This window comes from Cherax quadricarinatus, chromosome 16 (assembly GCF_038502225.1).
Source record: "Cherax quadricarinatus isolate ZL_2023a chromosome 16, ASM3850222v1, whole genome shotgun sequence".
Classification (NCBI taxonomy): Eukaryota; Metazoa; Arthropoda; class Malacostraca; order Decapoda; family Parastacidae; genus Cherax; species Cherax quadricarinatus.
Window position 1 is genome coordinate 48,839,486 of NC_091307.1, and position 23,943 is coordinate 48,863,428.

A 23,943-nucleotide genomic window follows, 5' to 3' on the forward strand; every position below is an offset into this window, starting at 1 on the left:
GAAGGAGACTCGACTCGAAATTTACACAAACACTATTTGAAAAATTTCGCCAGCTTTTGCGAATTCCTTGCATTGTTGAAATCTCTAATAAGGCTGATGTATGCAGGGGATGAGTTGAAAATGTGTAAGCCTTCTCCCTGAAAGCTATCTGCCTTGGATCAAAGTCTAGCGCAAGCTGGACGCCAAGGTATTGGTCCAGTGTGGTGAGAATGGTACAGCAGTGCGCACCTTGTTCCAAGGTTCGTAGGTTCGAGTCTCCTTCAGCCAGAGATCAGTGTTTGTGTATATTTCGCCTGCTCTTGCGAATTCCTTGCATATATATATATATATATATATATATATATATATATATATATATATATATATATATATATATATATATATATATATATATATATATATATATATATATATATATATATATATATATATATATATATATATTATATTGTAACCACGAACGAGTGGTATTTAATCAATAACAACACTGCGACTAGCAAGTGGATCGAACCCGTGTTCTTTTAGCCAGCCTCAAGGTGAGTGAAAATTCCACGACTCTCTAACCCACGGAACCATTCAATCCTGCAAAAATCACGCACCCAACAGAGCTAGTTGTTGTACCGTGATCCGAGGACATACGTGGTTTCGGTGCCTCAGATCTAATTTCATTCTACTTTGCGACACTGCGACTTGTAGGATTGTATGGTCCCGTGGGTTAGAGCATCGTGGAATTTTCGTTCACCATGAGGCGGACTAAAACATCACGAGTTCGATCCCCCTGCTAGTCGTAGTGTTGTTAATGAAGTTGAGGTGACAGTATGGAGTCTTATATACTGTCAGGAGATGAGATTTAGGCCACTAGTTGAAGAAAGAATGTACTCAATGAGAGGTCACGTCCCTCTCAACTTCACTCTGCTTCAGACTATGGAACAATACTCTTCTCCAGGCTGAGGGACTAACCACCTCAAAACTACGTATTCAAGGGTGATGGACTGATTATATCGTCTTCACATCTCTTCTGCTTCTACCAACTTCTCTGTACTCGACTGAAGAAGCCTACCGTGTAGGCGAAACTTTTCGAAATAAAGATACCTAACTGTTGCATATGTGTCTTACCTAACATCATGATGATATCAACTAAGGAAAATCAATTGATCAAATGAAACTGCTGGCCCACAGATGGCTCCAACTTCATCCTTTTTTATATTTGTATGTCTTATAACAATAAAAAAAGCTTTCAAATAAGCTGATGTAAGTAACAGCAGTTAGCTTGTAAATAAAGTTATTAATCATTTTGATCAAATTGCAAAACCCTGTGTAAATGAGAGAGAAAGAAAGGGAGATAAAAATAATGTCTTTCAAATGGAAAATTCTACGTAAAGAGAGAGAGAGAGAGAGAGAGAGAGAGAGAGAGAGAGAGAGAGAGAGAGAGAGAGAGAGAGACGGAAGGGATGGGAGGATAGGTTTCAAATTCACCTATTACCTTTATTTTATCTGAATCACAATCGACCTTCGATAAGCAGAAGTTGCAGAGAAACACAAAAGTAACATTAGTTTCATAAATTATGAGTTTACAGGAAATTCATTTGAGGCGTTTTCTGGCAGCATCAATGCCCAATCAGAACCCGATTTTAACAGACTAGCACAAAACTACCAACCAATAAGAAAACACCTGGCTGGCTGCTTAGTAACAAAACCCTCGCTCCTGCTTCCCATGAGTCACTTTCTCCCTCAAACAGCGAGCAAGTTCTGCAACTCTCTGTCGGCTCTCTGAGTGTGAGTTGAATCCTCGTTCATCACGTAGTGTGAGTTCCGTCAATGTTCTTTGTGTTCATAACTTAAACATGAGAAATATATTCAATGAGTCAGTGATTATTACTCGACTTAATGAAACTTTTAATTCTTTTCATTAATTTATTTTTGAATTCATGATAAGTTAAATTAGATAAGCCTTAGGCTTTATGTAAATAACATAAGGGAGTAGCACAGATACTGAGCTGCTGGTCCATGCTATGAATATCCAGTTGATTCTTTCTAAGGTCCTACTGGCTCATGCGTAGTGGTTGCTAACACGATTGTAGCCAGCTGGACCAGTGGCTACTGTATAGCCCTTGTGGCTTAGCGCTTCTTTTTGATTATAATAATAATAATAATGGACCAGTGGCTACTGCGTCGGTCTGGAGTTTCATGACTCTATGACCGCGTGTTCTTTCCCCACCCGTTTTATGGTTTGTTGGTTCATATTGCGTAGCTCGTACTGTCTCATAATACGTTTATATTTTCTCATGCTTAAAAGATTCAATCCACACTCAACCATTCCACCTTCTTGTCTTCACTTAACATAATATAGATTTTTTAATGATGATACTTTTATATTTTTCACACGTCTATAAAATTAATTACTAAACCATTTTTTTTTATATTCCTTCTATATCTAAATTTATCCACTGATGACGAACCTTACGAATTTATTATTTTTGCTAAATTTCTTATTGTTATTTTTTAAAATATAATTTCATTTAACTGATTTGATCACTTACTGATAAATGGGATCCCAAAAAAATTTATCGACAATTTTACATAACTGTAAATAAAAATTTATGAGTTAAGACAAGTAAATAGGAATTATTAAATGAGCATCGTAGATTTATTGCATAATTTCACATACGGCTCTATAATGGAAAAAAAATTACTATTTTTATGGCTTGTAATAGATTGTGTTATATTTATTTAGTATTTCGTGATACAATTTAGTATATCACATTGTATTAAAATATTTTATGTTTGAACCAGGTGAGAAATGTAGGAAGTAAAGCGAGTAACCACGTAACATGAGAGAGTAACAAGCTTGTAACCTATTGAACTCTTCCGTAAACAACTTAACGAAGGTTACATCTTTGAGATATTCATTAAGATCATCACATAGCATGAAACACATAATACTCCTAATTCTTCTCTAATTCTTCCAAATATGTAGATTAATGCAGCAAAATGCTACACACATAGATACAGAACACAGGGCGTGGTAGAAGAAAATATTCAAACAGCTCCGGGGAGAATATCGAGTTTCCCCTGAAGTTAGTTAATTCTTTTCTCTGAGGATGAGGGTACCCAGCACAGTTCCAGAGGTGCTACCTCCCTATATATATATATATATATATATATATATATATATATATATATATATATATATATATATATATATATATATATATATATATATATATATATATATATATATATATATATATATTTATATATATATATGTATATATATATATGTATATATATATATATATATATATATATATATATATATATATATATGTATATATGTATATATATATATATATATATATATATGTATATATATATATATGTATATATATATATGTATATATATATATGTATATATATATATATGTATATATATATGTATATATATATATGTATATATATATATGTATATATATATATATGTATATATATATGTATATATATATATATGTATATATATATATGTATATATATATATATGTATATATGTATATATGTATATATATATATGTATATATATATGTATATATGTATATATATTTTTTTTTTAGATAAAAAATATATAGGGAAGTACCACCTCTATAGCTGGAATGGGGACCCTCATCCTCAGAGAAGACAATAAACGTACCTCAGAGAAAACTCAAGGTTCTCCCCGGAGCTGTTTGAATATTTTCTTCTCCTACCACCCCCTATATATTTTTTATTCTATGTGAACATTTATTAATAAACAAAATACATTTACAGAAAAAAACATAAACATGAATACAATGGCACAATGTATCAAAGATGATGAATTTCCTCCAGCTCCTCCGAGGCTGGACGTGAGCCAAGTATGCAGCAAGCATTTCCCCTCTGGATGGCGACGCTGAGGCGCTGGAACATGAAAGTGGCTGCCCTTGGGTCCCTGGTGGTGTCGATGAGTCTGGAACCCAATTCTTTAAGGAAACGTGTGGCATTTTTTCCCCATGATCCCAAGGTCTCTGATCCCACTGGGACAAATTGATACTGTTGGCTAATGTCCCTGTACTTGCTGATCTTGTACTCCTCCCTGTGGTCAGCAGCTCCTCCCTGTCGCCCCACACTGTGATGGATATAGGTGTCAGCCAGTGTGGACACACAGGTATAGTCCCATGCTAAGAGCTTGCCATTCTTCCAAGGATAGATGGTGATCCCGTCGGGGCGGTTTGCTGGGTTGTGGGTATTGTTTGCTGCAAGTGATCGTGGCTCCCTCTCGGCAGGGCATCCAGCTGTAGCAAGGGTTCTCTTAATGATGTCGTTGACCTCATTGTGTCTTGCATGCCAGCCCTTGGTTTTGGAACAGTTAAGACCATGTAGACCGTATTGGTCTGCTTGCACTTCGCCGCAAATACACATATATTCTGTGTGAATTGGGGCAGCAAGGCGCAGAGCCACTGCAATACGGAGGGTCTTAGGGTCGAGTCACGTTCCCATTGCTGATATGGGAACTGTTTGGAGGAAGTCCCCGGAGTGAGGTGCACTCACAGCCTGGAGACGGGCAATCTCCCTATCTGATGTTGCAGCCCTGAGCATGTTGGCAAGCACCTTTTCAGCAATTGGGCTATCCCAGCTTGACTGTTTGTGAGCCAGTGCTGCACTAGGGTTTGGTGCTGGAGCAGCAAGAGTCTCCCATTCGGTGATGGCACTGACATAGCTAGGGTCTTCTATTCCTGCTGAGTCACTGAGGGTGTCAGGAAGAATTTGTCTTATCAACTCGTTTGATGCAATGGAAGAGGATAGGAAAGCTGGTAGAGCAATCTGGGAGGATCTGCGTACTCCTAGCCCTCCAAGCCTGACCGGAAGTGAGGCTTGCAACCACTGTCCATCGTCAAGGGAAAGATTCAGTACACTCTCTAGCATGGCCTTCAGGAGAGAGTCATATTCCTTGAGTTTTGGACTGCTGAAGGCTGGGGAGCATCTCAGAAAATAGGTAAGTTTTGGGGTTGACAGGCATCTGGTGAGTAGGTAGAAGGCATCGTGTGTGTCAATGTCTTTCATCCTGCTTTCCATCGTCCGGAGGTCTGAGACTTTTTTTCCTAGGACCAGATCGATGGCATTGGACCCAAGAGGAGCACCGAGGAGAGTGCTATTGGCTGGATCAATGGCTCGTGCTCCTGGTAAAACGGTACTAATATTCTGGATCAACTGTTGATTGGTAGAAACTATTTCACATTTGGTGGGGTTTAAAGAGAGTCCCAGGCTTTCTCCCATGTCTTTAATTTTACTGATGTCCTCCAGGAGAGATTCTGTTGTGCCAGCTAGGGTACCGTCGTCCAGGAACCAGATATTGAGCTCGCTGGAGAGTGCCTCCGTGACTTCCTTGATGACCAAACAAAACAGAAAGGGGGCGAGAGGGTCCCCCTGTTGCACGCCCTCACACGAGTCAATTTCATGGTCCCCAAACAATAGTTTGGAAGTCACACTATAACACGATTCTATGAAGGGATAAAGGGAAGGGAAGTTTCTATAAACTGCTTGGAGAGCAGCATCCCTTCTGACTGAGTTGAAAGCATTGGCAAAGTCCAATTTGACCAAGGCTTTTTCATAGGACATGTTTTTGATATATACTCGTGCTGCGTGGGCAGCTGCTTCACAGCCCTGTTGAACGCCGAAACCGAGCTGAGTTGGTTTCAGCATTGCAGCAGCCTCTTGACTCACCCTTCTTACTGCAGCCTTGGCGACTAGGCGCCGAAGGGTGTTACCCACTGCAATGGGCCTGATTCCGCCATCCTTTTTCCGGAGGGCACACAATGAGGCACCAAAGAAAAAGGGTCTGATGGCCTCTGGGACACCGCCAGCCAGGCACAGGTTGGAAAATTTGGTGAGTTCAGACAGCAGCCTCTCTGAAACCTCACCAAGTGCTGGATTGAGTATTTGTTTTAAGTGTTGAGGCCTTAGACCGGTGAAACCTCCTGCTGAACCCTGTGGAAATGACATAGCAGCTTTATACACATCAGCATCCTGTAAGGTTAGATGTTCTTCGCCTGCTGCAATGTCAGGGAGGTCAATGTTGGTACTGGGAGCCCTGGGTGGATGTTTGTCCTTCAGAGCTTGCGCCGTGCTGACGTCCTTGGGAGCGATGGTATCCTCACTGGTTATAAGTCTCAAAGCTCCAATAGTATTACCCTCTTCTATTTTTTTGCTAATTTGGGCTCTGATTTTTGAGGTGTCGGGTGTCCTGTTGTTGGCATTTGCCCGGCGGGTGTTTGTCGCCCTAGGAGGGAGACGGACGAGGTTGTCATCCCTTGGGAATGCATTTATTGCCCTAATAACATGTGTTGCTAGTGACTTGTCCCTCCTTGGTGGGACAGCCAAACAGGCATTGCCAAAAAGCAGCAAGTTGTGCCAGGATCTGTTGTTTGAAGGAGCATCGTTGACTTTCTTCAGAAGGTCAGTGAATTTGCTAGCAGCTTGAGGGCGAGCTGCTTTGGGGATGTGTGTCAGAGTCCTGGTGGATGTATATATATATATGTATATATATATATATATGTATATATATATATATGTATATATATATATATATATATATATATATATATATATATATATATATATATATATATATATATATATATATATATATATATATGTATATATGCAATAAGATCACAGAAAACAGGTGATTTTAAATTATGCAAAACAACCACTGTGAAAGAGTAGTGAAATTCCAAGCGCTTTCGTGACTACTCACATTGTCAAGGAACTATGAAAGTAATACATCAAAGGAAGGCAATAAAAGGGCTAAGACCACACCTCACAGTCAACTCCCTGACGCGAGACAATACCGGTGCAGTCTGTCTCTCGCTGTGAGGAGGCTGTAGGTGGGGAGGTAGCAACGGCTACCAGCAGTGAGATGCAGTCCAGCACCTGCTACAAGTGGCGAGTGGTAACCAGTAATGGGAGGAGAATCAGAATAAGGAAAGTTAAAAGTGAAGATCTGAAGGTAGGAAATCGCTTCTCTGTTCTTCAGGATGAATGTACTTCAGTGGCCAGTGAAGGTAAGGGTACTACTGCCCCTGCTAACAGAGGTAAGCGCATTCATGTGGTTGGTGACTCTCAGGTAAGATATATTGACCGTGCTTTTTGTAATAGGAATAAGAAGATGAGAGATAGAATGTGCTTCCCTGGAGCTGGTGTTGGGGACATAGTTAACAGGCTGGATAATAGCATGTCAGGTAATGGGAACAAGCCCATTATTTGTCTCAGTGCTGGTGGAAATGATATTGGGAAGGGTAGGAGAGAAGAGCTGCTAGGTAAGTACAGGTCAGCTATAGATTTCATTAAGTCTAAGGGAGGGGTCCCAATCATATGTAGCATCTTGCCTAGAAGGGGAGTAGGAAATAAATGGATGTCTAGGGCAACTGGTGTAAATTGCTGGCTAGACAGATACTGCAAGGAACATGCAATCCCATTCACTGACAACTGGAACAACTTTTATGGCAAACATGATAAGTATGCAAGGGATGGGGTACATCTCTCTGAGGCAGGGGTGGTAGCACTTGCAAACTCAATTGAGAAGGCCATTGGTGAAATGCCTATGATTTTAAACTGGTAGAAGATAGAGGTATGGGTGTGTGTGGGAAACAAGCAGGTTGCAATACTAGGGTTGGAAACAGTAAATGTATAAAAGGCATTCAGCATGAAGTTATAAATAATGGCAATAGATCAGGTCAGCAAACAAAGGGGGACAGCAGAGGGTAGCAAGGGACTAGCTCCCTTAAGGTTTACTATACTAATAGCAGGAGTGTAAGAAATAAGATAGATGAGCTAAGATTAATTGCAAGTGCAGGAAACATAGATATTATTGCTATAACAGAGACCTGGCTCAGTCTGAAAGATAGAGAGATGTCCTGTGAATGTCACATACAAGGCTATAAATTATTCCACACTGACAGGGTCAACAGGAAGGGTGGTGGAGTAGCGATGTATGTCAGAGACAATTTAAATTGTTGTGTTAGACAAGATATAAAATTAGAAGCGTCGGCCACTGAATCTGTTTGGTTACAGCTTCTCGAGAGCCGAGAAAAACTAATTTTGGGTGTGATTTACAGGGCCCCAAATCTTGATAGGGAGTGCAGTAAACTTCTATGGGACGAAATTCGTAAGGCATCTACATACGAAAATGTTGTGCTAATGGGAGATTTCAACTATTGACAGATTGACTGGAGCAATTTGACAGGAAATTTAGAGTCAGGTGACTTTCTTGATACGATCCTGGATTGTTTTTTAAAACAGTTTGTGACAGAGCCAACTAGGGGAAATAACCTCCTTGACTTGGTTCTTGCCAGTAGGGAAACACTAATTAATAATCTTGAGGTTAATGATGAGCTTGAGGAAAGTGATCACAAATCACTCAGTTTTAATATATCACGGAATTCCCCTAATAATGGCAATCAAGTCTCCATCCCTGACTTTCGCTTGGCTGATTTCATAGGACTGAAAAATTACTTAGGTGGGCTGAACTGGAATGACCTGACTAAGGGTCAGGTAGGTGGTGATGGTTGCCGATATGACGCTTTCCAGGGCATAGTTCTAGCTGCTCAGTCAAATTATGTCCCAAATAGGGAAATCAGATAAAACAAAAATGATCCTAAATGGATGAACAATAGATTAAAATATCTGATTGGTCAAAAGAGAGGCATATATAGGCAAATCAAAAGAGGAGAGGGGCAATTAAGAAATCAATATATTCAGTTAAAGAGAGAAATAAAAAAGGGAATTAGAAAAGCAAAAAGAGATTATGAGGTTAAGTTGCAAGAGCATCGAAGACTAACCCAAAAGGATTCTTTCAGGTATACAGAAGTAAGATCAGGGACAAGATAGGCCCACTCAAAAGTTCCTCGGGTCAGCTTACTGACAGTGACAAGGAAATGTGTAGAATTTTTAACACATACTTCCTCTCAGTTTTTACACAGGAGGATACCAGCGATATTCCAGAAATGATAAATTATGTAGAACAAGACGATAATAAACTGTGCACGATTAGGGTCACAAGTGACATGGTCCTTAGGCAAATAGATAAATTAAAACCTAACAAATCCCCAGGCCCTGATGAACTGTATGCAAGGGTTCTAAAGGAATGTAAAGAGGAGCTTAGCAAACCTTTGGCTAATCTTTTCAACATATCACTACAAACTGGCATGGTGCCAGATAAGTGGAAAATAGCAAATGTGATACCTATTTTCAAAGCAGGTGACAGGTCCTTAGCTTCGAACTATAGACCAATAAGCCTAACCTCCACAGTGGGAAAATTTATGGAGTCAATAATTGCCGAGGCAGTTTGTAGCCACCTTGGAAAGCATAAATTAATCAACGAATCTCAGCATGGTTTTACAAAGGGGCGTTCCTGCCTTACGAATTTATTAACTTTTTTCACTAAGGTATTTGAGGAGGTAGATCATGGTAATTTATTTATTTATTTATTTATTTATTTAGTAATTTAAGCATACAAACAGAGGTACAAAAAATACAGGTAAGAGCAGCATGCCAAAGCCACTTATATGAATAGCATTACGGGCTGGCTTAAAATTAACTTAAGATTAACTAAGCAATGATGAAATCAGTGATAAAACATTATTGTAAACAGATAACTATAAAGCACAAATGAGTATTACAAAGACAGGTCATATGGTTGCTTGCATTGCTGTACATTCAGTCGAATGGAGTATTCTGTTAGGTAGTGTATTTAAAAAAATAATAAAGTTAGATTGGGTCCTAGATTTAACATTTGTGTGATATAATTGTGAGTAACATATAGGATATACAATTTATAAGGTTCAGTTATTCAGTATTTATTTGGTATTGAGTGAGTAAGTGATCTTTGAGAAGAGACTTGAATTTATAAACAGGTAGTGTTTCTTTTATATTTACAGGTAATGAATTCCAGATTTTAGGGCCTTTTATGTGCATTGAGTTTTTGCATAGCGTGAGATGGACACGAGGAACATCAAAGAGTGATCTGTGCCTTGTGTTATGGTCATGTGTTCTGTTGAGGTTGGCAAGGAGATGTTTGAGGGGAGGGTTAATATCAGAGTTAAGTGTTCTATGTATGTAATAGGTGCAATAATAAGTATGGATGTTTTGTATGGTGAGTAGGTTGAGTGTTTTGAATATTGGTGGAGTGTGTTGCCTGTAGTGAGAATTTGTTATCATTCTAACTGCAGCCTTTTGTTGGGTAATTAGTGGTCTGAGATGGTTAATTGTTGTTGAGCCCCATGCACAAATTCCATAGGTGAGATAGGGGTAAATAAGAGAGTGATAAAGGGCCAGGAGGGCTGACTGTGGAACATAGTACCGTATCTTCGATAGTATGCCTACAGTCTTGGAAATTTTCTTAGAAATTTGTTGTATATGTGTATGAAATTTGAGTCTATTATCGAGGTGGATTCCTAGGAATTTTCCCTCTGTTAGCTTTGTGATAGGTGATCCGTTTATTGTTATGTTAAGAGGTACATCTGTAGCTCTGTTACCAAACTGAATGAAGTAGGTTTTGTCAATGTTTAGTGTAAGTTTGTTATTCCTCATCCAGGTAGATATTTTCTGTAATTCGGTGTTTACAGTATTGGCTAGCGTGACTGGGCTCGGGTGAGAGAAGACGTATGTAGTGTCATTTGCAAAAAGTGTGGGTTTGAGTAATTGCGAAGCATTTGGTAGGTCATTTATGTTTAGGAGAAAGAGAAGATTGAGACACTTATGTAGCATATGGGAATCTTTATTCAGGAAACGTTTCGCCACACAGTGGCTTCATCAGTCCAATACAAAGAGGAAGGCGTAAGGAGAGGAGGAGAATGAGGTAATCAGTCCCTCAACCAGGAGTCGATGTGTTCAGTCCATCAATCTTGTAGAATGTACAGCATAGGGCCGTAGACGTGGCTTATATACTGTAGTGAGGTGACGTGAAGCAGATGGAGGCGGGGTCATAGTGGTACCATCCACTAGTCGAAGTAGGTCTTCGTCCAAAGGTTGAACAAGTGTTGAAGAATTCTTTGTAACAAGACCCCATGATGCTGCCGTGTCTGACAGTTGTAATGAATGGTTTGAAAAACCGACAAGTTGAAGATTGAGACACTTATGCAGCATATGGGAATCTTTATTCAGGAAACGTTTCGCCACACAGTGGCTTCATCAGTCCAATACAAAGAGGAAGGCGTAAGGAGAGGAGGAGAATGAGGTAATCAGTCCCTCAACCAGGAGTCGATGTGTTCAGTCCATCAATCTTGTAGAATGTACAGCATAGGGCCGTAGACGTGGCTTATATACTGTAGTGAGGTGACGTGAAGCAGATGGAGGCGGGGTCATAGTGGTACCATCCACTAGTCGAAGTAGGTCTTCGTCCAAAGGTTGAAGGTCTTGTTACAAAGAATTCTTCAACACTTGTTCAACCTTTGGACGAAGACCTACTTCGACTAGTGGATGGTACCACTATGACCCCGCCTCCATCTGCTTCACGTCACCTCACTACAGTATATAAGCCACGTCTACGGCCCTATGCTGTACATTCTACAAGATTGATGGACTGAACACATCGACTCCTGGTTGAGGGACTGATTACCTCATTCTCCTCCTCTCCTTACGCCTTCCTCTTTGTATTGGACTGATGAAGCCACTGTGTGGCGAAACGTTTCCTGAATAAAGATTCCCATATGCTGCATAAGTGTCTCAATCTTCAACTTGTCGGTTTTTCAAACCATTCATTACAACTGTCAGACACGGCAGCATCATGGGGTCTTGTTACAAAGAATTCTTCAACACTTGTTCAACCTTTGGACGAAGACCTACTTCGACTAGTGGATGGTACCACTATGACCCCGCCTCCATCTGCTTCACGTCACCTCACTACAGTATATAAGCCACGTCTACGGCCCTATGCTGTACATTCTACAAGATTGATGGACTGAACACATCGACTCCTGGTTGAGGGACTGATTACCTCATTCTCCTCCTCTCCTTACGCCTTCCTCTTTGTATTGGACTGATGAAGCCACTGTGTGGCGAAACGTTTCCTGAATAAAGATTCCCATATGCTGCATAAGTGTCTCAATCTTCAACTTGTCGGTTTTTCAAACCATTCATTACAACTGTCAGACACGGCAGCATCATGGGGTCTTGTTACAAAGAATTCTTCAACACTTGTTCAACCTTTGGACGAAGACCTACTTCGACTAGTGGATGGTACCACTATGACCCCGCCTCCATCTGCTTCACGTCACCTCACTACAGTATATAAGCCACGTCTACGGCCCTATGCTGTACATTCTACAAGATTGATGGACTGAACACATCGACTCCTGGTTGAGGGACTGATTACCTCATTCTCCTCCTCTCCTTACGCCTTCCTCTTTGTAATTGGACTGATGAAGCCACTGTGTGGCGAAACGTTTCCTGAATAAAGATTCCCATATGCTGCATAAGTGTCTCAATCTTCAACTTGTCGGTTTTTCAAACCATTCATTACATAGGAGAAAGAGAAGAGGGCCAAGGACACTTCCCTGTGGGACACCAACTGTAATTGGTTGTGCGGAAGAGCTTGCCCCATTTGCGTACACATATTGGCTTCTGTTGCTGAGGTAAGACTTGAGGTAGTTGATGGAGTGCCCTCTAATACCATAGTGTGACAATTTTATGTGGAGCAAGTCATGGTCAACTGTATCAAAAGCTTTACGTAAGTCAATGAAGATCCCCAGTGGGACTTCTTTTTTCTCTATTGCAGTGTATATATGTTCTAGCATGTGTATAATAGCATCATTAGTATTTTTATTAGGCCTGAATCCAAATTGGCAGGGGTTGAGAATGTTTTGGGAGATGAGGTAGGAGTAGATTCGTTTATGAATTAATTTTTCGAAGATTTTTGAGAGAGGGTGTAAATTGGATATTGGCCTATAGTTATTCAACTCTGTTTGGTCTCCTCCTTTATGGCTCGGGGTGACCCTTGCTATTTTGAGAACTGTAGGGAAGGTGGAGGATTCAATGGATTTGTTAAAGAGTGTTGCAATGATTGGTGATAGTACTTGTGACGCTTTTTTGTATATAAAGGGTGGTAAGGTATTTAAATCTCCTGCCTTGTTTTTCAGTGCGTTGATAATAAGGGAGACTTCGTATGGGTTAGTCGGAGCTAGGAACAGTGTGTTCGGGTAGTTGCCGGTGAGGTAGTCATTTGGTGGGGTATCTGAGCTTGGGATTTTATTGGCAAGGTTTTGACCTATAGTGGAGAAGAAATCATTGAGTCTGTTTGCTGTTTCTGTTGGTGGGAGTTGGGGTTCATCTGATTTTGTTCATTTTATTTCGCTATGTCGTGATATCTTTTTTGTTCCCAGAATTTCTGATAGGGTCTTCCAGGTCTTTTTTATATCACCTCGTAAGTTGGATAATCTGTTCTCATAATACAATTTTTTTTGCCCTTCTTGTCAGGCTGGTTAGGATTGACGAGTAACGTTTTGTTTGGTCTCTGGTTATGTGACCCATTCTGTACTGTTTTTCATATCGGTGTTTTGTATTTATGGATTTGAGAATGCTGGGTGTTAGCCAGGGACTGTTCAGTCTCTTAGCTGTCATCTGTTTAGTTTTTTTAGGGCAGTGCTTGTTATAAAGGTATTGGGTCTTTTTTAGAAAATTATTAAAACATTCGTCAATATCTGTATAGATTTCTAGCTCAGTGTGCCAGTCAATGTTTGTTACTGCTGTTGTGAAGTTATTAATGGCTGCCTCATTGTGAAGTCTGAAGGTGACTTTAGTAGTGTCTTGGGGTATTTTACCAAGAGTTGTTATGAGGAAAGTAGGGTAGTGGTCTCTGGTATTGTCTGTAATTATGCCTGATTTTAAAGGGGATATGGTGTTGGTCCAGATGTGGTCAAGTAGGGAAACACTAGTCTCTGTAACTCTTGTAGGTTTTATTACTGTTGGTAGCAACATGCAGTTACTCATTGTGTTTGTGAATTCAGTAACGTGTGGGTCCTGGTCTTGCAGGAGATTTATATTGAAGTCACCTGAGAGTAGTAAGTGATCTTTGTTCATGCGTGCATCAGTTATCATACTTCCTAGGTTTTGACTAAATTGGCTAATGTTTGATTGTGGACCTCTGTAGATGTTTATCACTGTGAGAGGTTTTTGTAGGTATTTGGATTTGAATTTAGCTATTATATATTCCCCATGTTCATCCCTTGTGCAAGTATTAGTGATACATTCCAGTTGGTCTGAGTAGTATATAGCAGTGCCACCCCCTTGTTGGTCTGGCCTACAGTTGTGTATGGCTGTGTAACCAGGAATGGCATAGACATCTGTAGTATCAGGCTTTAGCCAGGTTTCAGTTAGTGTAATGATGGACATATTGGCATGCAAGGAATTTAGTAATGCTAGGAGGTCATCATAATGCTTGCTTAAAGATCTGATATTGTAGTTAAAGATAGTTATGTTGTTGTTAGCTCTGAGAAGTGCCTTTGATTGTTCTGCTGTGTAGTAATTACAGTAACTGTTTGAATCATTTAAGTCATTAAATAAGAGGTTGGTATCAGGATCAATGCTTGTAATCATAAGATTTGTAGTGAATCTATAGTTAGAATTAAGTAAAAAATAAAGTAAATATTCTAAAGCTAAAAAAAATAGCACCTGAATTATTTAACAAATGTAAAAATAATGAGCTAAGGTAGATTTTTAAAGCTAAAATAAAGGAGACAATATAAAAGTGACTAAAATAATTTGTGGTGAACAAATAAAGTGATGATCAAATAATGGAGCTTGGGAATATGATAGTAGGTAGCACTTTAAAGGTAATTCTTTAAAGTTAGAATTATAATATAAAATTATAATATAAAAGGGACAATATAAGTTGTGGTGAACAATAAAGTGGTAATCAAATAATTGCACTAAGGTCTAATATAATTACTTTTGTGGAGTCTATGGTTTGAGCTAGAATGAGCTATAGTACAACTAGATTTAATCTAATAATATAACAATACAAATTAAAAATAGCACTAGTCTCTCACTAGTAATTGCAATATGGTCTAATATAATGAATTTGGTATTGACTATAGTACAACTGAGTTTAATCTAATAATATAAAAAAGGCACAAGACTCTCAATTGTAATTGCACTAAGGTGTTATATAAGTTGTTTACAAGAATTAGAGTATAACTAGATTTAAATTGACAAGATAAAATATACAAGTTAAGGTAGCAAAAGAATAAAAAAAGTAGAAAAAAAATATATGAGGTAGTTGGTACTAGTTAGCAAAAGATAGTTAAGGGCCTTGAACAATAATATAATTGAAAAATACACTAATTGCACACACAGTATAGTCACTAAGATATGAAAATAATCTTAGAGTAGGAATTATAATACAAACTTATAATATAAAAATACAAATTGAAATGGTACTTGCAATTGCACTAGAGTCTGGTATAGGTTGTTGACAAGATCTGGAGTATAACTAGATTTAAATTGACAAAATATAATTCACAATTAAAGTACCAAAAGAATAATAGTAAAAAAATAACAAGGGTAATGTCTTGGTTATAATATGATAGTAAGATGGTAGACAGGTACACAGGTACAAAGGATGATATAAAGGTTGGAGTTGAATATACAAACTTGAAAATTTGGCAACAAAATGTTATGGGAAGCATAAAATAATGTTTAATGTACAAAAGTAAAATTGAATGGTAGTAAATATGGTGTTTAATAAAATTTTAGTAAGTAATAATGATTACAAAAAAGTGAAAAAGTAATGTTTATTTCATTCAATATTGCACTGGTAGTTATACTAGAGGTTATATGGCAGCACAAGGTAATTAAGAGTGCTCTAAGATAGTAAATGTGGTATTAAAACAGGTAAAGGTAATTAGACAAGTAATGGTTATTAAATGTCAAAAATGTTAAGAGTAAATTGAAATTATAGTAAAAATGATAATTATTAATTTTAGTAAGTAATATCAATTGATAGTATTTAAAAAATATGAGGTAATAATATGGACAGAGAAAGTATCAATTCAGCTAATGTTTAAGCAAACAATAGTAAATAAGAAAATTGCATAAGGTGACTTATGCTTACTAGTAAAATCACAAAATGAGGTAGTTGATTATTTAATTACTAAGAGATTGTACAATGAAATTTGAACAATAATGGAGCAAAACATTCACTACACTACGTAGGCTTTTAGATTGGACATTGTTTAGTTATTCTCTGTAAGATTAGTATCCCTGAGAAATCGTGATAGATCATTCTCGTTCGTTATTGTGTACAGTTGACCTACATTTATTTTCCTAACAAGAATTTTCCCATCTCGTGTGAAGCATTGGTGTATTGTGTCATTATTCTCCCGCTTAAGTTTTCTGACTCTATAAAGGAGGTTCTGACGTTTTTTGGTAAGACACTCGTTTATGTATACCTCTTTCTTTACTTTAATAGATGCAATAATTAAGTCTTTTTTCCTGTCATGTGAGTGGAATCTAAGCATAACACTTTTTCTACCATGGGATCCTAGTAACCTGGCTTCTTTTATTTCTGACTCTGGTATAATAACACTTGTTTGGTCCTTTATGATCTGCAGAGTAATTTCTTTACTGTTTGTTTGGTTCATATCACTGGGAAAAAGTGGACTTTTAACTATTACTGCGTCCGATAGTTTATCTTGCTCAGTTTTATCTTCTTGGAGAGCAAAGTAGTTACTGAACTGGTTATCTAAGTTGTTCTTCCATTCTTTTACTGCTTCTTCAACCTTTGTATTAAGAGATATTATTTGTTGGGTATGGCTATCTATGACTGCTTGGATGGTCTTGTCACAGTTTGTCATTCCTGGTGTTGATAACTTTTGTTCAAGACTGAGGATTTTGTTCTCGAGTTGTGTCATCCTGGTGTCTTGTTTTGTTAGCGTCTCTCGAAGATTCATATTTTCAATAACTAAGTTGGAGATGTATGTTTTTAGGGTATCTGGATCGTTGGTCATACCTGAGAGACTACTTGGTAGGTTGAATCCGGGGAAGAGAGGGGAGGATGGGCTGGTGGCAGCCATGTTTGTTGTTATTGTTGTGGTGTCGCCTTGAGCGGTGGTGAGTGGGGTGGTTGCTGGGCCGGCGTCCTCCTGACTACACTTGTTGAATAGTTGATTTTTCGGTGTTTTCTTGCTGGCCTTGGTGCTGTTTCCTCTTAGATTGCGCCTCATAATACTACAGGAATTGTTGTAGTTAAGAAGAAGTTGTAGTTATACAAAGCTTAGGGTTACGTTGTTCGGCTGGCAGCGGGGAGTTTCTTTCGGTTTGTGGGCAGTCTTCCTTTGATCTCTATTATTTTCGATTTGTAGGTTTCACTGTTGGTAATCTTTGGTCATTCTGGGTGCTACGTTGGGTAGTGCAGTTTTGCTTGTAACTAGGTCATCATAGGAGCATTGGTAGCTCTGATTGTTGGAGAAAAGTACGGAGCTTGGAAGTCGCTGCTGCCGCTGCCGCTAATTTTAAATGAGTGAATATGATATTGTGTATATGGACTTCAGTAAGGCTTTTGACAGGGTCCCACATCAGAGACTATTGAGGAAAATTAAGGCACATGAAATAGGAGGAGAATTTTTTTCGTGGATAGAGGCATGGTTGACAAATAGGCAGCAGAGAGTTTGCACAAATGGGGAGAAATTAGAGTGGGGAAGCGTCACGAGCGGCGTTCCACAGGGGTCAGTGTTGGGCTCCCTGCTGTTCACAATCTACATAAACGACATAGATGAGGGCATAAAGAGGGACATCAGCAAGTTTGCCGATGACACCAAAATAGGCCGTCGAATTCATTCTGACGAGGACATTAGAGCACTCCAGGAAGATTTGAATAGACTGATGCAGTGGTCGGAGAAGTGGCAGATGCAGTTTAATATAGACAAATGCAAAGTTCTAAATGTTGGACAGGACAATAACCATGACATATATAAACTAAATAATGTAGATCTTAATATTACGGATTGGGAAAAAGATTTAGTTCTGGTTAGCAGTAATCTGAAACCAAGACAACAGTGCATAAGTGTTCGCAATAAAGCTAATAGAATCCTTGGCTTCATATCAAGAAGCATAAATAATAGGAGTCCTCAGGTTGTTCTTCAACTCTATACATCCTTTGTTAGGCCTCATTTAGATTATGCTGCACAGTTTTGGTCACCGTATTACAGAATGGATATAAATGCTCTGGAAAATGTACAAAGGAGGATGACAAAGTTGATCCCATGTATCAGAAACCTTCCCTATGAGGATAGACTAAGGGCCCTGAATCTGCACTCTCTAGAAAGACGTAGAATTAGGGGGGATATGATTGAGATGTATAAATGGAAGACAGGAATAAATAAAGGGGATGTAAATAGTGTGCTGAAAATAACTAGCATAGACAGGACTCGCAGCAATGGTTTTAAGTTGGAAAAAATCAGATTCAGGAAGGATATAGGAAAGTACTGGTTTGGAGTAGAGTTGTGGATGAGTGGAACAAACTCCCAAGTACAGTGATAGAGGCCAGAACGTTGTGTAGCTTTAAAAATAGGTTGGATAAATACATGAGTGGATGTGGGTGGGTGTGAGTTGGACCTGATAGTTTGTGTTACCAGGTCGGTTGCCGTGTTCCTCCCTTAAGTCAATGTGACCTGACCTGACTAGGTTGGGTGCATTGGCTTAAGCCTGTAGGAGACTTGGACCTGCCTCGCATGGGCCAGTAGGCCTGCTGCAGTGTTCCTTCGTTCTTATGTTCTTATGTTCTTATAAGAAAAGAGGAACACTGCAGTAGGTCCGCTGGTCCAACTAGACAGGTCCTCACGACAACCAACCAATAAATCATTCTACCCAAGAAATAAGGTTTATTATTTGTTCAATGTATTATTAAACTCTAACCAAATTTTATTAATTATAAATGAATCTAATTTATACAGACCTAAGGAAATATTCATATTATTTTCAAAACTGCTTTTTATGAAACAAGATTCAATTATATTTCTGTCAACCATGGACTTGTTTGATACAACTTTCTCAACTTTTTGAAAATCAATTGGATGGTTAAAGTCTCTCACATGAATAAATAGAGCATTGGAATCTTGTGCACTTCTAATGCTATATTTATGTTGTTTTAATCTAAGTTCGAGACTTTTACCAGTTTGACCGTAATAAACTTCATCGTGGTGACGTGTACTTAGCTCTGTGAAGACCTGTTTGTGTGCTCTCTGTGAATCTGAACCAGGATGCCCTCTCTTGAGCAGCTTTACCAGCAGCTGAGAGAAGAACTCAGAGTTGCTAAACTGGAGATACGGCGATTAACGGAGGAGAACAAGAGGATTCGTAGTAATCCACCTGTTGTGAGTCCCCAGGTTAAGAGGGGAGCTTGGTCAGTGGCCGGGCAACATGGAACCAAGCTGAAGATTAAGAAAACGGTTGGAGAGGCAGAAACAACGAGAAACCAGAAGACTGCCGTGGAAACTTCCAACTCATTCTCGGTGCTACCTGACGAATGTGAGTGTTCTACTGGGAATGCCACAACGAGCACCAAGGAAGCATTGGCAGACGTGAGTGAGACATCCCTAGAAACCCCAACGAAGACCATCGAGAACGTCATGACGAATTCTACAAGTGGTGTAATGCTACCTGGCGAATGTGAGTCGACTACTCGGAGCATCACTACGGACGACGCCAAGGAAGGTAAAAACATTGTTGTTGTTGGGGATAGCCAGATTAGGTACATGGATAGGGCATTCTGTTTGAAGGATAGGAGTAGGAGGCAGAGAGTGTGTTTTCCTGGGGCTGGGATGAAGGATATTGTTAGCCGTCTGGATGACATCATGAGAGGTAATGGGAGCAATCCTATTATCTGTCTCAGTGCTGGAGGCAACGATGTTGGCAGACGTAGGAGTGAGGACCTGATTAGCAGGTATAGGTCAGCAATAGAGATAATTAGGAAGAAGGGTGGGAAACCTGTCATATGTGGCATTTTGCCAAGGAGAGGAGTTGGAAATGAATGGTTGTCCAGAGCAATTGGTGTCAATTGCTGGCTGGACAAATACTGTAAGGAAAATGCAGTAACATTCATTGACAACTGGGACCTCTTCTATGGCAGAAATGACATGTATGCCAGGGATGGGGTTCACTTGTCTAGGTGTGGGGTGGGAGCACTGGCCAACGCAGTGGAGGGAGCTGTTAGGTCTTTAAACTAGGAATAGTTAGTGGTATGGGTTTTGGCGGGAAAACTGTGAAGTCGCAGGGTAGTAACATGAGTACTAGGAGAACTAGTAATAGGCAAAATGAGGAGGATATTGGAAAGCCAGTGGCACTAATTGACAATGACAGTAATAGGTTTAGTGGAATAACAGAAAGGAGCAGGAAGGGTAAAGAGATAGGAGGGTCATTAAATATTTATTACACAAATAGTCGCAGTGCTAGGAATAAGATGGACGAGTTGAGACTAGTTGCTAGTGCAGGTAACATAGATGTATTTGCCATTACTGAGACGTGGTTTAATTCAAAAAGTCGGGACATGCCTGCAGAATGTCACATTCAGGGTTTTAAATTGTTCCAAGTAGATAGAAGTATCGGGAAGGGGGGTGGGGTGGCATTGTATGTCCGAGATCGCTTGAACTGTTGCATAAAAACGGGTATTAAGTCTGAAGTAACACATACAGAGTCTGTTTGGATAGAATTTTCAGAGGGGCATGAAAAATTAATTTTAGGTGTGATATACCGTCCCCCAAATTTAGATAGGGACCAGGGGAGACTACTATGGGAGGAAATTGTTAGGGCCACAAGGCACGATAATGTAGTAATTCTAGGAGACTTTAACTTTAGTCATATTGATTGGAATTTCTTGACTGGGAATTTAGAATCATACGATTTCTTAGAAGTAGTTCAGGATTGTTTTTTGAAGCAGTTTGTGACAGAACCTACAAGGGGTAATAACCTGCTTGACTTAGTTCTGGCAAACAATGAATCCCTTGTTAATAATTTAGAAGTTTCAGAGGAACTGGGTGCTAGCGACCACAAATCAATTACATGTAGAATTGAATGGAAGTATGATAGTAGGGATAACTCAGTAACAGTCCCAGATTTTCGCTTAGCAGATTACGATGGGCTTAGAGAACACTTATCATCTGTTGACTGGGGTAACGAAGAGAGCTATCAATATGACAGTTTTCTGAACACAATACATGCTGCTCAAAGAACGTTTATCCCTTATAAGGAAATTAGATCAAATAGAAATGACCCAAAATGGATGAATAATAGGCTGAAATATCTACTAGGGCATAAGAAAGGAATTTATAGGCGTATCAAAAGAGGCGAGGGTCATCTTATGAATCAGTATATTGACATTAAGAGGGACATTAAAAAGGGGATAAGAAAAGCTAAAAGGGACTATGAAATTAAAGTTGCTAGGGATTCTAAAACTAACCCAAAAAGTTTTTTCCAGGTATATAGAACAAAAGTCAGAGATAAGATAGGTCCCCTTAAAAATAACTATGGGCATCTTACTGACAAAGAGAATGAAATGTGCTCGATTTTAAATAATTATTTTCTCTCGGTTTTTACACAGGAAGACACTAATAATATTCCGGTAATTAATTTTTATAGTGGATCAGAAGAAGATAAATTATGTAACATCACAGTCACTAGTGAAATGGTTGTGAAGCAGATAGACCGACTGAAGCAAAATAAGTCACCGGGTCCTGATGAGGTTTTTTCAAGGGTTCTTAAGGAATGCAAAATGGAAGTCTGTGAACCATTAACTAATATTTTTAATTTATCTCTTCAAACAGGTGTAGTGTCTGATATGTGGAAGATGGCTAATGTAATTCCTATTTTTAAAACAGGGGACAAGTCGTTACCGTCAAATTACCGCCCAATAAGCCTGACCTCAATTGTAGGCAAATTACTAGAGTCAATTATAGCTGAGATTATAAGAAGCCATCTCGATAAGCATAGCTTGATTAATGATACTCAGCATGGATTCACAAGAGGCCGGTCTTGTCTAACTAATTTATTAACTTTTTTCAGTAAAGCTTTTGAGGCTGTTGACCACGATAAAGAATTTGATATTATTTACTTAGATTTTAGTAAGGCATTTGATAGAGTTCCGCACCAAAGACTGTTGAAGAAAGTAGCAGCTCATGGCATTGGGGGAAGAGTGCTCTCGTGGATCGAATCATGGCTCACAGACAGGAAGCAGAGAGTGTCCATAAATGGGGTTAAATCCGAGTGGGGATCAGTAACAAGTGGCGTTCCACAGGGATCAGTCTTGGGCCCGTTGTTGTTTATAATATATATCAATGATCTTGATGAAGGAATTACTAGTGATATGAGCAAATTCGCCGATGACACGAAGATAGGTAGGATAATTGATTCAAACGTAGATGTTAGGGAACTTCAGGAGGATTTAGACAAACTCTACTCTTGGTCAGAAAAGTGGCAGATGCAGTTCAATGTAGATAAATGCAAGGTTCTGAAGCTCGGAAGTGTCCATAACTTTAGCACTTATAAGTTAAATAATGTAGAACTTAGCCATACAGATTGCGAAAAGGACTTGGGGGTTATGGTAAGCAGCTACCTTAAACCAAGACAGCAATGCCTAAGCGTACGTAATAAGGCAAATAGATTACTGGGATTTATATCAAGAAGTGTAAGCAACAGAAGTCCAGAGGTCATACTGCAGCTTTATACATCATTAGTAAGGCCTCACCTTGATTATGCAGCTCAATTCTGGTCTCCATATTACAGAATGGACATAAATTCGTTAGAAAACATTCAGCGTAGGATGACTAAATTAATACATAGCATTAGAAATCTTCCTTATGAAGAAAGATTGAAGACTCTTAAGTTACATTCACTTGTTAGACGAAGAATGAGGGGAGACCTGATCGAAGTGTATAAGTGGAAGATAGGTATTAATAAAGGGGATATTAACAAGGTCTTGAGGATATCTCTCCAAGAGAGAACCCGCAGTAATGGATTTAAATTAGATAAGTTTAGATTTAGAAAGGACATAGGAAAGTATTGGTTTGGAAATAGGGTAGTTGATGAGTGGAACAGTCTACCTAGTTGGGTTATTGAGGCTAGGACTTTGGGTAGTTTCAAATTTAGGTTGGATAAGTACATGAGTGGGAGGGGTTGGATTTGAGTGGGACTTGCACATCAGAGCTTATTTCTTGGGTAGCATTGAAAATTGGGTTGGTCAAATGTTTGTTAGTGGGATGTATTGTAAAGGACCTGCCTAGTATGGGCCAACAGGCCTGCTGCAGTGTTCCTCCTTTCTTATGTTCTTATGTTCTTATGAATCTTATAGACACATCCATCAGCATTTTGGGGGGAATTCTTTATCAAAAGTTTTTTTACTGTATCAAGATTTTTGAATACAACTTTAATATTAAAAGTCTCAAGAAGAGAAGGCATATCAACCAAGTTTTCATGGTAAGGGAGAACCAACATATTTTTAGTTGAATAAGGCTGGTTGCCCCTTTTTGGATTATAAAAAGTGTTTCTAGCAACTTTAAAAGATTTATCAATTACATTTCTTGGGTATTTTAAATCATTACCTATTTCATAAATTTTGGATATTTCCTCATCTATGAACTCAGGAATACAAATTCGTAAAGCTCTCAAAAACATTGATGAGAAAACAGACAGTTTGACTCTATCTTGATGCGAGGAATAATAGTGGACACAGGAACAGTTATTTGTAGGTTTTCTGTAAATTTTAAATTTGAATTCATTATTACCCTTAATAATTAAAACATCTAGAAAAGGCAATGAGTTATTTTCTTCAACCTCAACAGTAAAGTTTATAGAATGGGCTAAGCTATTTAATTTTCCAAGAAAATGGTGTATATCTACATTTTTGGGCATAAGACATAAAATATCATCAACATATCTGAACCATTTAGC